Genomic DNA, 13,790 nt, shown 5'->3' on the forward strand with positions numbered 1-13,790 from the left:
TCAGCAATTACTTCCTCAAAGACACTTTCTATCCCTTTCTCTCTCTTCTTCTTCTTCTGGTACCCCTATAATATGAATATTGTTCTGTTTGGATTGGTCACACAATTCTCAGTATTCTTTAATTCCTAGAGATCTTTTTTTCTCTCTGTGCCTCAGCTTCTTTGCATTCCTCTTCTCTAATTTCTAATTTATTTATCGTTTCCTCCACCATACCTAATCTGCTTTTAATACACTCCATTGTGTTCCTCAACAATTGGATCTCCGTCCTAAGTTTGTTCCTTAGTTCTTGAATATTTTTCTGTACTTGTAGGAGTATGTTTATGATTTTTATTTTGAAATCTCTTTCAGGAAGATTTATTAGTTCAGTCTCACTTGACCCTTTTTCTGGTGTTGAGATTTTGCTTTGAATCAGGTTCCTTTGATGTTTCCTATTTGTATGTGGTGCACTCTAGTGCCCAGAAGTCCTACTCTCTGGAGCTGCTCAGGCCCTGGAACCATGTCGGGGATCGCAGGGCAGGGGTGCTGCTGTCTGGGGGGAAGAAAGACCTGTTTCCTGTTTCCTGGCTGCTATGCGTTTCTCCACTGCCAGAACCAGTGGGCCGAACACACAGGTGTAAGCCTCTATGCTTTGCGTTTGTAGCTGCTGTAGGCAGGGCTTCCCTCTGGCTGGCCTGATGCCAGGATAGGATGGCTGGTTCATAAGCCAGGTGCTGACTAGCCAGGAAGAAGGCACAGCAGGCTGCGTATCACTGTGGGGAGCCTTGGAGCTGCGTAGCCAGCCAGGGGAATGGAGCGCCTGAAGATGGTGAAAGTTCCCAACCTGCTGGGCACAGTGCCCCTGGACAATGTTGTTTACCTGTCCTTTCTCCTGAACAGTAAGCTCTGTGAAATCCTTGCCCCTTTAGCAGCTCTCTCAGACATTTTAAAATGAAGGCAGGTAAAGAAGACAAACTGATTCTACTGAGTTTCCCTATCCACCAAACCATTTCATCAATAAAATATGGATAATAGCTAATACTCATATAGTGTACTCACTTGCCACGTGCCACATACTTTACATGTGTTAACTCAGCTAATCCTCACAACAGTCCTCAGGTAGATCCTGCCATTGCACCCGGATTACTTGAGGAATGTGAGGCACAGGGACATACGTCACTCATGCTTCAGTACCTTTGCTCATGCTGTCCCACTGTCCCATCATTCAAGACCCTGCCCAAAACTCATTTCTTCCCGTTATGGTGCCTGGACTTCTCAAACCAAGACCAGCTGCTCTCATGCCAATGTGTACATACTTCCAGTACAGCGTTAATCACATCACTGACCAGAGAACTATAGCCACCACCAGCTTTTTAGCAGGAAAGTGACCAGGAGAGCAGGGAGGAAGGAATAGGGCAGGAAAGGAGAGGGTCACAGACCAGGTGGAAGCCAACCGCAACTATCCAGGCAAGAGATGAAGGTCCTCTGCACTACGTTCATAGCAGTGAAGACAGAGAGAAGGAGACAGACTTAGAGATACTAAGGACAGAATTCAACAGAAATTGGTGAGGAGTGAGAGAGAGAGAGAGCCAGCTTGGGATGAATGGTTTCTGTCTTGAGGTCTCAGAATGTGGGATTGGAGGGATGGAGGGGGTAAGGGAGAGAAGAAAGTGGGGCGGAAGGAAGGCAGGAAAGGAAGGAAGAAAAGGAAAAGAATAGAAATGGTCAGATAAGTTAATCCTCAGAGGAAAACTGAACAGTAGAGGTCCCAGTCTTCTTTTACGAGCAGGACAAGGAGACGGCTAAGAACACTCACTTGTTAATCATCTTAGCTCTGGAAAAAGCCATCTTGCCATCCCTAAGGACCAGGATTCCACGGCTGGGGCAGGTTTCAAAAGCAGCTGCACAAAAGATCTGAAGAGACTTCTAGCAAAAGAAGACATATGAATGGCTAATAAGGGAAATGCCTGAGGAAGTGCAAATCAAAACTGCACTGAGATACCATTTCAGATACCAGAATGGCTATAATAAAAAAGACAATGCCAAGTGTTGGCAAGGATGTGGGGAAATAGAACCCTCATCCATTGCTATTAGGAAGGCAAAAGGTTTAACAACTTTGGAAAATAGTTTGGCAGTTTCTTAAAAAGTTAAACAAAAACCTACCACATGACCCAGCAATTCTCCTTTGAGAAATCTAACTTAAAAAAAAAAGAAAACATATGTTCACATAAAGACATGTATATGAGTTTTTCATGATAGCCAAAATCTGGAAACAATCTAAATGCCCACCAACTGGTGAATGTATAAACAGTGTGATGTAGCCACATGATGGAACACTACTGAGCAATAAAAAGAAATGAATATTGATACAAACTATACCATGAATAAACATCAAAAACATTATGCCATGTAAAAGAGTCAGACACAAAAGACTTCACTGTGTGATGTCAGTGTTACCAACCGTCCACAAAGGGCAAACTCACTGAGACAAGGTCACATCAGGGGTGGGCTGGGGGCAGCAGGACTGACTGAACATGGGCACAAGGGCTTTTTCTGAGATGACGGAAATGTGCTAAAACTGGATCGTGGTGACAATTACACAGCTCCATGAATTCACCAAGTCATAGAACTGTACTCAGACTGGGTGGGTTTTACAGTATGTAAATTATACCACAATAGCTACCAGCTCTGTTTCATGAAGGTGACCTGAACTCAAGTTTAACTCTCCCCTTCCACATCCCTTTGAAATAAAGAAATACTAAAATACTAAAACTAAATTATATTGGCACAGGGTAACAGAAGTGATTATTAATAAGCAAAAATCTTTGAGGAATTTCTAGGGCAGAAGAGACAGGACTGAGGGGAGAAGAACCAACCTCCGGAGCTAAGGAAACCCTCCTAGGCATCCCGTGGGTGAGACCCCTTGACAGAAACCCCCTGAAAACCCCAGACTGCAAAGTGGGGACTCCGGAAACTGAGGCAGAGCCAGCTCATGAGCTCACAGCACCATAAGACTGGGTCAAGCTTCCGGGGCTCAGACCAGACAAACAGCTCCCGTGTTCTGGGAGTTGGGGCCAACTCAGCCGGGCTGTTCCATGCCAGAACCAGCCAGCGGGCCGGGCCCTGTTCCGATCAAGCTGGACTGAAGTCTAACAGAGAGTCACGAGTCACCACGGGGAGATGGCCTGGGAGACAGCCAGCCTGATCCTCCCACAGTGCATCTGACGTGCTCCAGGTCCCGGCTGAGGTGGGCTTTGCTCCTTTCAGGGCAGGCCCGTCATTCTTCGGGTCTCCCCAAGGGGAGACCAGACAAGGAGCCCAATCTGTTCAGCTGGCCCAAAACAGATGCCTTGACTCTCCCCACTTGCCTGGCAGCATAAGCTTAAGTCACATACCCTTCAACTCAGACCCTCCTCTGCGGCTGCTCGTTTGCTCGCTCCCTGCTCCCCGTCTGGAGAATGCACCCATTCCACTGGTTCCTGCAGCGCTGCTTGGTGGTGCACTGAGCTGCCCCCTCTCCATGGCCCAGGAGCCATGCAGACAGGAGTGCTGATGCTGTGCGAGGTGCTGGGCTGAGCGCTACTGTTTTTAGCTCATTTAATCTTCACAAAAAGTCAGTAAGATAAGGACTATTCTGATTCTGGGGAAACTGAGTCACCAAGAGGTGCTGTAACTTGCTACTAGTTAAGAGGCAGGACAGGGGAGTTCAAACCCTGGCCATTCAACACCAGGGTCTGGACCTTCTCCAAGACCCCAGGCAAGGGCCAGACAAGAAAATGCATGTAAAATGCTCCATCCAGGCCAGCACAGACCAAGCATTCAGTTGAGGTGCTATTAGTTACTATTAGTGTTAATCTATTCCTACAGTTCTATCCATTTATACCTATCCTTTTTTCCTAAAATAAATAAACAATAATTAAAGAAAGAACAGCATCATGGCTTTCTGAGACCACAGGCCTCCACTGCTGGGAAGGGGGCCCCCAGCTGTGGGCTCCAGGCCCCCAGGGGAGCACAGGCTGCACCCAGAGGTCCCAGAGCAGGGCTTCTCTGCTAAGAGGCCTGGCCCCAGCCCACCCAGAGACAAAGCACGGCCGTGCAGCGCGCCACCCTTTATGCTTCCTGTGGATGGCCTGAGCTGGAAAGAAAGAGCACTTGTTTCCAATCTGACTCCTGCATGTCTCGCCACTGACAAAAACTGCCTAATTTATGGGCAGCAACTCTCAGGCAAGTGATATTTCGCATGCTAAGAAATAACAGGACCGAGCAGAGTGGAACATCTCTTCCAAGGCCCAGAGAAACCCCCCCACCACCACCACCACCTTCCATCCCCGAGGCCTGGCTAGGCCCCAGCTCCTCCTCAGGGACCAGAGTTGAAGATGGCACAGCCCTGCCCTCCAGGGTCCCGCAGGGTAGCAGGCAAGAGAGCACAGGACACGTGCCGTAACAGATCATAGGTGCACCTTTGGGTCAGAGACATCACTGAGAAGCCATCGATCTGGGTCTCAAAGGATGAGGGGGAATGTTTCCAGGCAAGGGTAGGCCATGTGGAGGTGGGGGCCGAGAAAGGACACCTGAGAAGACAGCCTGCCCAGAGCACAGGGGCGCAGGCTTCCCCTCATCACCCCAGCCCAGCCCCGTGTCCATCCTAACACAGGCACTGGGGCACAGCAGCACAAGCCAGGCAGGGCTCCCCAAGGAATGGAAGGATCACCCTGACACTACAGCCACAGCAGCGCATCCCGCCTCCTGCGCCCTCATCTGTTCAGCAGACTTGCTGCGGCTTCTCCCAAGCCCTGCTCTGCGCAGAAGCCAGCCCAGCCCTTGGCCTCAAGCTCAGACACGGTCCGATCACCATCAACATCACAACTGCTTCTTAGACACTGACTGTGTTTCAGGCTCTGGCTAAGGATTTATATGCACTGTTTTGAATTTACAGATGAGGAAACTTAGGCTCAGAGAGAGAAATTACACTGTAAATAATACAGTTTATTCTCTGTCTTCTATGAATGAGTCTGTTTCTGGGTTTTTGTTTGTTCATTAGTTTTGTCTTTCAGATGCCATGTTATAAGTGAGATCACATGGTGTTTGCCTTTGTCTGACATCTCAGCATGATACCCTCTAGGTCCATCCATGTTGGTGTAAATGGTAAGATTTCATTCTTTCTTATGGCTGAGTAATATTCCATTGTGTATATGTACCACTTCTTCTTTACCCATTCATTTGTCATGGACACTTATGTGTCCACATCTTGGTTATTATAAATAATGCTGTAATGAACACACATATGCTTATCTTTTTGAATTTGTGTTTTTATTTTCTTCAGGTAAATACCCAGAAGTGGAATTACTGAGTTGCAGGGTATTTTTATTTTTAATTTTTTGAGAAACCTCCATACTGTTTTCCATAGTAGCTACACCAGTTTACATCCCCGCCAACAGTACATGAAGGCTCCCTTTTCTCCACATCCTCACCAGTACCTGTTATTTCTCGGGGATACATTTTTACATACCTGCATTGGCTACGTCCCCTGCTGGACAGGGAGGCAGTCTGGCATAAAGGTCAGAGCACCAGCTTATTTGGCTACACCAAACTCTATCATTCCACCCTCCCTCCACCCCTCTTACCTCACACACACACACACACACACACACACACACATGCACACGCTGTTAATGCATCCTTCGGAGCCAAAACACTGCAGGAGAAAAAGTGATTCTCATGATGTAACTTTGCAAGAACGTGGCAGTTGTATCGGAACCACAGAACAATCCCCCCCTCTTGTTTCTGTGTAACAGAATCTGGTCTTGTGTGTGTGGGCTCCTGAAGAGGGGAAGGACAATCCTGTATGCAATGCTGGTTCCCTTCCAAAATTTTGAAATTCTCTTTCAATGTTTCAGGTTCAGGAAACCAAGAAAATAACATGAGACAGTCTGGTACAGATCACTGTTGAGAAGGCAGAATAACCACTTTTTCCTAAGCTTATGGAGGTTGTTTCAAAGAAAATACACATATCCAGGAATGTTCAATTACAAGAGAGTGATCGCTTCCAAATGTCTCAGACAAGTAGGAAAACGGGCCCAAGCCCCCTTTCAGAGCCTGCTGCTTTGGCATGGGGCACGTGCTTGCTGCAGATTTGGTGGAAGCCTGCTCCACCTTTCTGCTTCTTGAACACAAGCTGTGACTAAAGAAAAGGAAGGGAACAAAGACGCTTTCTGCACACAACCCCTTCACCAATTGTTCAGTCTTCTGAACACACACACACACACACACACACACACACACACACACACACACCATGCCAGATTTTGTAATGCCAAAGGGTTCCCCCAGGGTAACCATCACTCTGGAACTGGACCACCTGCCAGTAGCTCAGGAAAGGCCCCCCTCTTGCGGGCTGGCAGTGCTGTATCTCAACCTCCTTCTGACCCCTCCAAATTGGCCAGACCTCTTCCTGGCAAGCAGCAGCATCTGGCAGCTTTCAAAGAGAGGCCCCAGCCACGTAAGCACATGTCGGACTTGAAATGCCATCACTCACTGTGGTCGGTACTCCCCAGCACCCCCTACTCCTTTCAAACCACCCACCAGATGTTCCACATCCGACATCTCACCTTCTCACTGAGGGAGAAATGATGGGCTGGGGAGGGCAGACAGCTGAGGAGGACCCCTGTGTCCCAGTGCCACCACGGCTGCACCCGTGGAGGAGAGACAGCAGCAGTCCCTGGGAAAGAGGGCTGGCTTTGGAGACTGAGGGTCTGCAGACATCATGAAAATGGGCTAAAACATGTGAAACTGAGCCAACCTGGAGGAGAGGGCCGGGCAGGCATCTTCTGGGGATGGGGAGGCACCTCCATGTGTGGAGCTGAGGCAGGGCCAGCACACACAGGCAGCAGTCCACAAAGCCACGTGACAGGCACTGACAGGCGCCCCACACCCTTCACACTGTGTGCTGAGGCCAGGGAGGCAGAAGTGAGCAAGGCCCATCTTCGTCCTCAGAAACCTTGGTCCGGCCCAGGGAAACTTAACTTAGTCCTCCAAGTAGGAGGACTTCACATAAAATAATTCATGTGTATTTAAGATTATGTAAACTGAATAAAAAGATACAAAATAAAAAAGGGAAAGTCCCCTCTCCCCAGGAACCCTTGCCCCTGCCCCCAGCATTACACAGTTCACATAGTATAGGGCAGCATTTATGCACATATCCACATATACATATAGATACCAGCAGGTAAACAGATATGTAAACATATTTTAGAAACCTTTCTTTTCAACACTAAAATAATTTATTCTCTTTTCAATATCTGTTTAAGAAAAGACCCTTGATAACAAAAAGCTGTTACAAATCACCAACACTTGAATGCCTTTGTGGTTTAATAATCACAGCTCTATCTGCATGCATTTGGAAAACAGTGAGACATATTCCAGCACCTAGCCTTCTGTCTACTCACCTGATCTGGGAAGGCCTTACAACACCCTCCACCCCCAGAGGTTCACAACCTGCAACTGCAGGCCTGGTAGAAGCTAAGAACAAGCCAGCTACACAGCAATCCCTGGGGCAGCCAGAGGAGCCGAGAGTACCTCTGCGGCTTAGAGAATAGACAATCCAGGGTCTGAATTCTCAGCTATCACTTACTGTGTGCCCTGGGCTTGGCCTGGTCAAGCCTCACTTTCCTCATCTGTAAGCATGGTCCCTACCTCCCAGATGGTCCCAGGGCTTGCTAGGATGATGGACATAAGAAGCAGCAGGCACAGTGACTCAAAGGATGACGGCTATTGTTTGTGAACCGCCCTCACCAACACTCCCACCGTCCCTGCGGTGGGGTAGGCAGGGGCAATGCCCTCTTAGCCTAAGACCACAAGGAATCATCTTGAAGGTGATTGCGTAAGGTAGGGAAGGAATTCTTAAATTAAGGAATGTGATGAAGATTCACACTTTTCATGTGACTTCACAAGATTCTTCACATAAAGAACAAAGATCCTTAGATTAAGGAATGTGAATGAAGAACATGCACTTCTCATAAAACCAAGGAAAGAGTTCTCAGAAAATGAATCCCCTGGTTGACGGGACCGCTTTATTTTAGACCCTCTGGCTAGAGATTCCTGAGCCCTCAGCATGCACTTAGTTCCTCTTGACACCAAAGGTCCCTCCCTTCCAAAACGCAGCTGCAGAAAACAGGTGGAGGCGAGAGACCCCCACCTGCAGCCACTCGCTGGCAGACCTGGTTTCTCTGTAGGGTGAGAGGCAAACTTAGGAAAATGGGAAGCCTCGGGATACTTGTGGAAGAGGCTTGGAGGGAGCTTCGAGAAGTGGGCATGAAAGGAAGAGTAAGGAAATGAGGGGGAGCCAGCCCTCTGTCCACAGCTCTGGGGGCATCCCGGCGCCCTTCCGCTCTGGAAGCCTGGGTGGACCAGCTTCCCTTTCGGCATATTAGGGATAAGTGGCCAGACCAGAGATGTCCATTCCCTCTCCCCCACTCTGCGGAGCCCTCAGTCAACCTACTTAAGCTGATTTAAGGTCCAGGGAACGTCTGCTTTGGGGAAGGCAGGTAGTGTTGGAGGGAGCTGGAGGAGCAGGGGTGACTGTGTCCCCCTAGGCAGCCATCGGCAGGGACAGCCCTCTCTGTGGGGCAGGCCAAGTCTCCCGACCACCGCCACTGCCGCGGTAGCACAAGCCTCGGCACTATGGTACAGCCTTCTCAGTGGTCTCCCTGCCCCACCCCTGCCTCCTCATGGTTAATTCTTGACACAGACTGACTCTTTTAAAACATAAATTACAAACTTGCAGGACGTAAACTACAAAAGGTGAATTCTCCTGTTGGCCGAGCATACCTAGCTGGACGAAAAACAGGCTGCATCCCAGATCTTCCTTCAGAAGGAAGCTATAGAAATACCCCAAACGAACGATAAGATAGGGTGGTGTGCGCCCTGGGCAGTGACCTATACAGACACTGGCGGACACTGGAAAGAGAAAGAATTCAGCCGATGGCATAAGATTCTGCAGAATCATTCAGGATGGCACTGAGGACAGCCTTGGGGTCTGATGGCAAGAGTGCCCTGGTCACCAAGAGAACGCCCAACTTGCAAAGGGACAGAAAGTCCCTGATTTCCCCAGAGCCTCTGGGGGCAGAAAAGAGAAGGCAAGGGATGGAGCAGGGGATGGAGACTGGGGTTTTCTGAGGACTTTAGGAGACTCCGAAACAGTTAGTGGAGGCAATATAAAAATGCAAGAGGAAAAGGGGACCCCTGGCAGAGCAAGACGCAGGGGGAACGGCAAGTGTGGGGCTGCGTGACCCCCTTCCCCTGCCCTGGAGGAAGGAGAGGGGGACCGGCCCTCAGACCTAAAGCGGAGGGCAGCCCTGGGGGGCAGGGGAGTGCTGGCCAGCCAGGCACCTGTAACAGCACCTGGGGGGCGCACAGGCGTCTCTCAGGATGAGACCCTTTAACTCTACAGGCGTGTAAAGCAGACGCACAAAAAACAGACGACAGTTCCATCTGGTGAGGATCTGACATGACCCGGACAAACTAGGGCACTGCCACCAACTCGAGGGGACTAACAAGCCTCAGCAATGGTGCAGGGAGGGACCCCAGACTGAGTGCAGGTGCAGGAAAGGGCCTTTGGGGGGGACCTGGTGATGGCTGCAAAAGGCGGGTGGCTTTAGTTCATACTGTTGTGCCCCAGTGAGTTACCAATGTGAATGTGATAGCTGTGCTATTGCTGTAAGCTGGTAACATGTAAACTGGGTGAAGGGCGTGTGTAAATGCACTGTACTATTCTGCAACTTTTCTGGAAGTCTAAAATGATTTCCAAATAAAAAGTTTAAAAAGTTAAGAAGGAATTCTACACCCTCACATCCCTCCCCACTCCCCATGCCCCACCATGCACACAATCTCCACAGCCAGACCTAAACCCAGGGGCTCGCCATTTCCTGCACACCTGCTGCCTGACAGAAGCAGCTCTGGGGTGCTGAGGTTCAGACATTTTGGGCCCACTACATGTGGCCACATGTACGCCATCTACAGTGGACAGAGGATGGGGATGGCAGACTCACTGCACGGAGCAGGGGGCCACTTCCTCCACCTAGTCCCTGCCAAGGGCACGGGAATGACTGGTCTGTCTGGTAAGGGCCCTGGTCACTGGCTGGGCCACCTGCGTAAGGAATATCAACGAGTGCCACAGGCCACACACCTGCTCAAGGCCCTCCTCTCTCCCCACTGCTGCTGAGATCCAAGAGGCAAACAGGGCCCTGCTTGGGCTCAGCCCCGTCTGACTCCCACGCGCACCCTGAGGTGCACCCACCTGGCCTGCATGTTCTTGTTCACTGCTGCTACCCAGGAAGGTCGGGACCCAAATTACAGATGAAGCTGAGGGGCATGGGAGGGTCCCCTGGGCTCTAAGTCCATCACTTGCTTCACGCAGCCTCAACCAGAAAGCCCTGTACGGGGCTGCCCAGCCCTGGCCCAGCTCAGGAGGGCCTTTTAATTCTCCTTTGCTGCTGCTCCTTCTGTGATCAGACAGCACTTCAGAAACCTGAGGCGAGGAGGCTGGCACACATTCCTGGGCCTCCTTGACAAATACCATCGAGTCCTAACTCCTCGTGCACAGCCTGGTGCCTCCCACAAAACTAGGACGGGAGTTGTCTCCAGAGAGCAAGGCAGGTGGCAAGTTCTGGGGAGAAGAGGGAGTGAAAACAGTCTGGCGGCAGCATGGCAAACCTTACCAGGACTGAAGAGCATGTCTCATGGGTCGGAGCCAGAAGCTTAAGGGAAACGCCCACCACGGTTTAGACTGTCTTCAGGATCCATCCCACATTCCATGGAGAACACTGAGGGGTGGGAGGGGGGTGGCCAAAGTGCACAGAGGCAATGACATTTTCGTGTCAAACTGCATATGGACTTGGGGTTCAAGTCAATGAACTAGGCCCACAGACTTGCCCTCCCCTGCCCAAACCTTGTTGAAATGGAAAAACAAGAAGAATAAGGAATGTGTTGCAGTGTTGAAATGCAGAGAAGGATGACATCGACAAACCAGAAATTAAGAATTCCTAGAAGATCTGAAGCCAATGGCACTGGATTGAGGGAAGGCTCTGAGGGTTGGACATTTGGCTATAAAATCAGCCTTCTCCCAGCCAAGTAATAACTGGCTAGAAAATGTCATGGCTGGAGAGCCTCACAGAAGAAAAAGATACCAGAAAGAAACTTTAAAACAAATGTACAAAAATCTTTTTTAAGTAAACTATGAAATTTTACTGAAAGACGAAAGAGAAGACCTAAGGAAAGACATTTCACGTCTCTGAATAAGGTATCCATTCTCCCCAATTGATCTATAAGTAAAATACAAGTTAACCCAAAATCCTAAGGGGATTCATTTTGGAATTCAGCAAACTGATTTAAAATTTTACCTGGAAGAAAAATTAGAAATAGCTAAGAAGTTTTCAAAAAGAAGTATAATGAGAAGGGACGTGTTCTGCCAGGAAGCCACAGCCCATAAATGACACACACACAGAGATAAATGGATCAGCAGAGGAGAACACAGGCCAGGAAATAGGATCAAGCATGTATGAGAATTAATGTCTGATCAAGATGGCCTTTCAAACAGCGGAGATTATTCAATAAATGTTGATGAAACAATTTACTATTCACTTGAGGTGGGGATTTGTTTAAAATCTTCCCCAACATCATCTAAGATTAAATTCTGATAGGTTAAATACTTAATCAAACAAATATATCTCCATAAAAATACCAGAGGGAACACAAATCTTTTTTTTTTATCATCTTGGGGTAAAGAGGTCCTCTCTAGGGTGATATAAAAGCCAGAAAACATAGGAAGCTCTTGGCAGATTTATCATTAAAAATGAAAATATCTGCACAGAAAAAGACATCATGGAAAAGATGAAAGGCAATCAATAAACTGGAGAAAGGGAGTGTGAAGTGTCATGTGAGAGAAGATGAAGCGATGTCCCTGATGCAGCGGGGACCCCCCAGGGCCCCGGCCCCGCTCTGCGCGGAGGTGTGGCCCTGGGCAGGTGCTCATGCTCTGGCCTCAGCTCCCCCACCCGACGGCAGCACCTTTCTCGGGCACAAGGCATACGGTGTAAGGACAGCAGGAGATGTTGTTTATGAGGCACTGAGTCCAGGGTCTGAGCAGAGCGAGGATATCAACGGGCAGGCAACCAGAGAGTAGGTCCCGGCAAGGTCACCGACGTGACATCTCCCACAGGAAGGCCGGAAAACACTGGACCACACCAGCGTGTTTTGGTACAATTAGAGTGCGTTCATTCCAAGGAGACACTAAGCAGGTGATTAAAAGGATGAGGTAGATCAATATTTCTGGCCAGAGAAAGATGTCCACAAATTGAGGACATATGCACTCTGGGTCATCCATTCAACATGAACTCAGTGAAAGTCTAGTATGTCAGGCACTATATTTTTGGTGCTGGGCATGGAGCAATGAAGAAAACACCATAAATCCCCCAGCACATTCTAGCAGAGGAAACACAATGAACAAAGGGCTCAGTAAAATACATGGTGTGTCAGCTGGTGATGAGTAATACAGAAAAAGGAAAGCAGGAAAAGAGGTAGGCAGGGTGAGGAGGGGGCAGGTTTACAATTTTAAATGAGGGTGTGAGACGTGCTTACTGAGAAAGTGGCACCTGGACATGTAACCCATGCATACATGTGAACACACTGAGAAGTACAGGATATTATCATTCAACTGTTTGTATCTGCCACAAAGATGTCATCGTGTGGCACGTTACTGTCTTTTTGTACACTTCAGTATTGTTTGATTTCTTTTAAAATAAGTATGGAAACCACTTGTGAGCAACACAGCATTTGGGGAGAAAACTGAAAGTGAACTTTCACAGACAAGCGCCGGCAGGGTGGCCCGCCGCCCAGCATTACGGTCCTAGGAGGCTGCGGCCGGATGCTGGCGCTCTGGCACCACCTGGTGGCCGTTTCATAACTGATCCATCTCGCCAACCACGTGGGGGGAGGGGGCGGGGAAGGCAACACCACACCTGCATACAACCCTACCTGCCGTGTGGACAGGGCCTGGAAGGGAAATGGGCAACACGAACACAGCTCGGTATGTTGGCGTGACGGGGCCATGGTGGGCTAAATGAGCTTGGCTTTTCCATCGTGGTTTGATAACGATGTCTGGTTCCTTTGTGTGTACCTGCAGAGGAGCAGTCCTACAGGACCAACGAACGCACTCACGTGAGGGACAGAAATGGAGTCGGAGCCGGGCTGGGCGGCAGAGAGCACAAACCCGGCCGCCTGCACGTGTGTCCCCAAGGTCGGCGGGCTCACAGAGTGCCAGGGCCTCAGCTCACACAGTACGTGGAAGAGTGCCTGGGGGACAAGGGGGCACGAGTCTGGCTGGGATGGCCGGCCACGTCCCTGCCCTCGGATCATCAGTCACCAACAGAGCATGTGCACAGACCACTAAATGGGCGACAGCCTCTGCGCCAGAGGTCAGAGGAGACCGAGGCACACCCCGTGGGGGACACGCTGAGGACTCTGCCTGGAACACTCATTCCTGCTCCATCCTCTGGCCCCCAGTGGGTGGAGTGCCTCTCATGCGTGTGCCCTCCCCTCAGCCCACCTAACATGTGTCCCTCTGACACGGCACTGCTGCTTTCCCGGGCACCTCCCTGCTGTGCCGCGAGCTCACACCTCCCTTTCTCACCCTGCCACACGGGGCTCGGACGACAGCAGCTCTGGTCTGGCTCCTGGACCTGCCCCCCACCCCCTCTATGCAGGCAGGCAAATGTCTCTCTCAGCTTCCACGACCCCTCTGCAGAGTGGGGGGTATAGGA

General features: G+C 49.8%; 1 protein-coding gene across 23 annotated transcripts in view; it reads right to left on the minus strand.

Moving 5' to 3' along the window:
- Positions 1–13,790, minus strand: part of RALGPS1 (Ral GEF with PH domain and SH3 binding motif 1) — a 270,250-nt gene that overhangs the window by 226,810 nt on the left and 29,650 nt on the right. For 3 of the 23 annotated variants that reach the window (XM_073224282.1, XM_073224280.1, XM_073224310.1), the window contains one exon: positions 1,793–1,902. The exons of the other annotated variants lie outside the window; for them this stretch is intronic. The gene's annotated coding sequence lies outside the window, so the exon portion shown is untranslated. The remainder of the gene's footprint in view (positions 1–1,792; positions 1,903–13,790) is intronic. 23 annotated transcript variants of the gene reach the window in all.

The sequence above is a fragment of the Manis javanica genome, chromosome 2 (genome assembly GCF_040802235.1).
Source record: "Manis javanica isolate MJ-LG chromosome 2, MJ_LKY, whole genome shotgun sequence".
Taxonomy (NCBI): domain Eukaryota; kingdom Metazoa; phylum Chordata; class Mammalia; order Pholidota; family Manidae; genus Manis; species Manis javanica.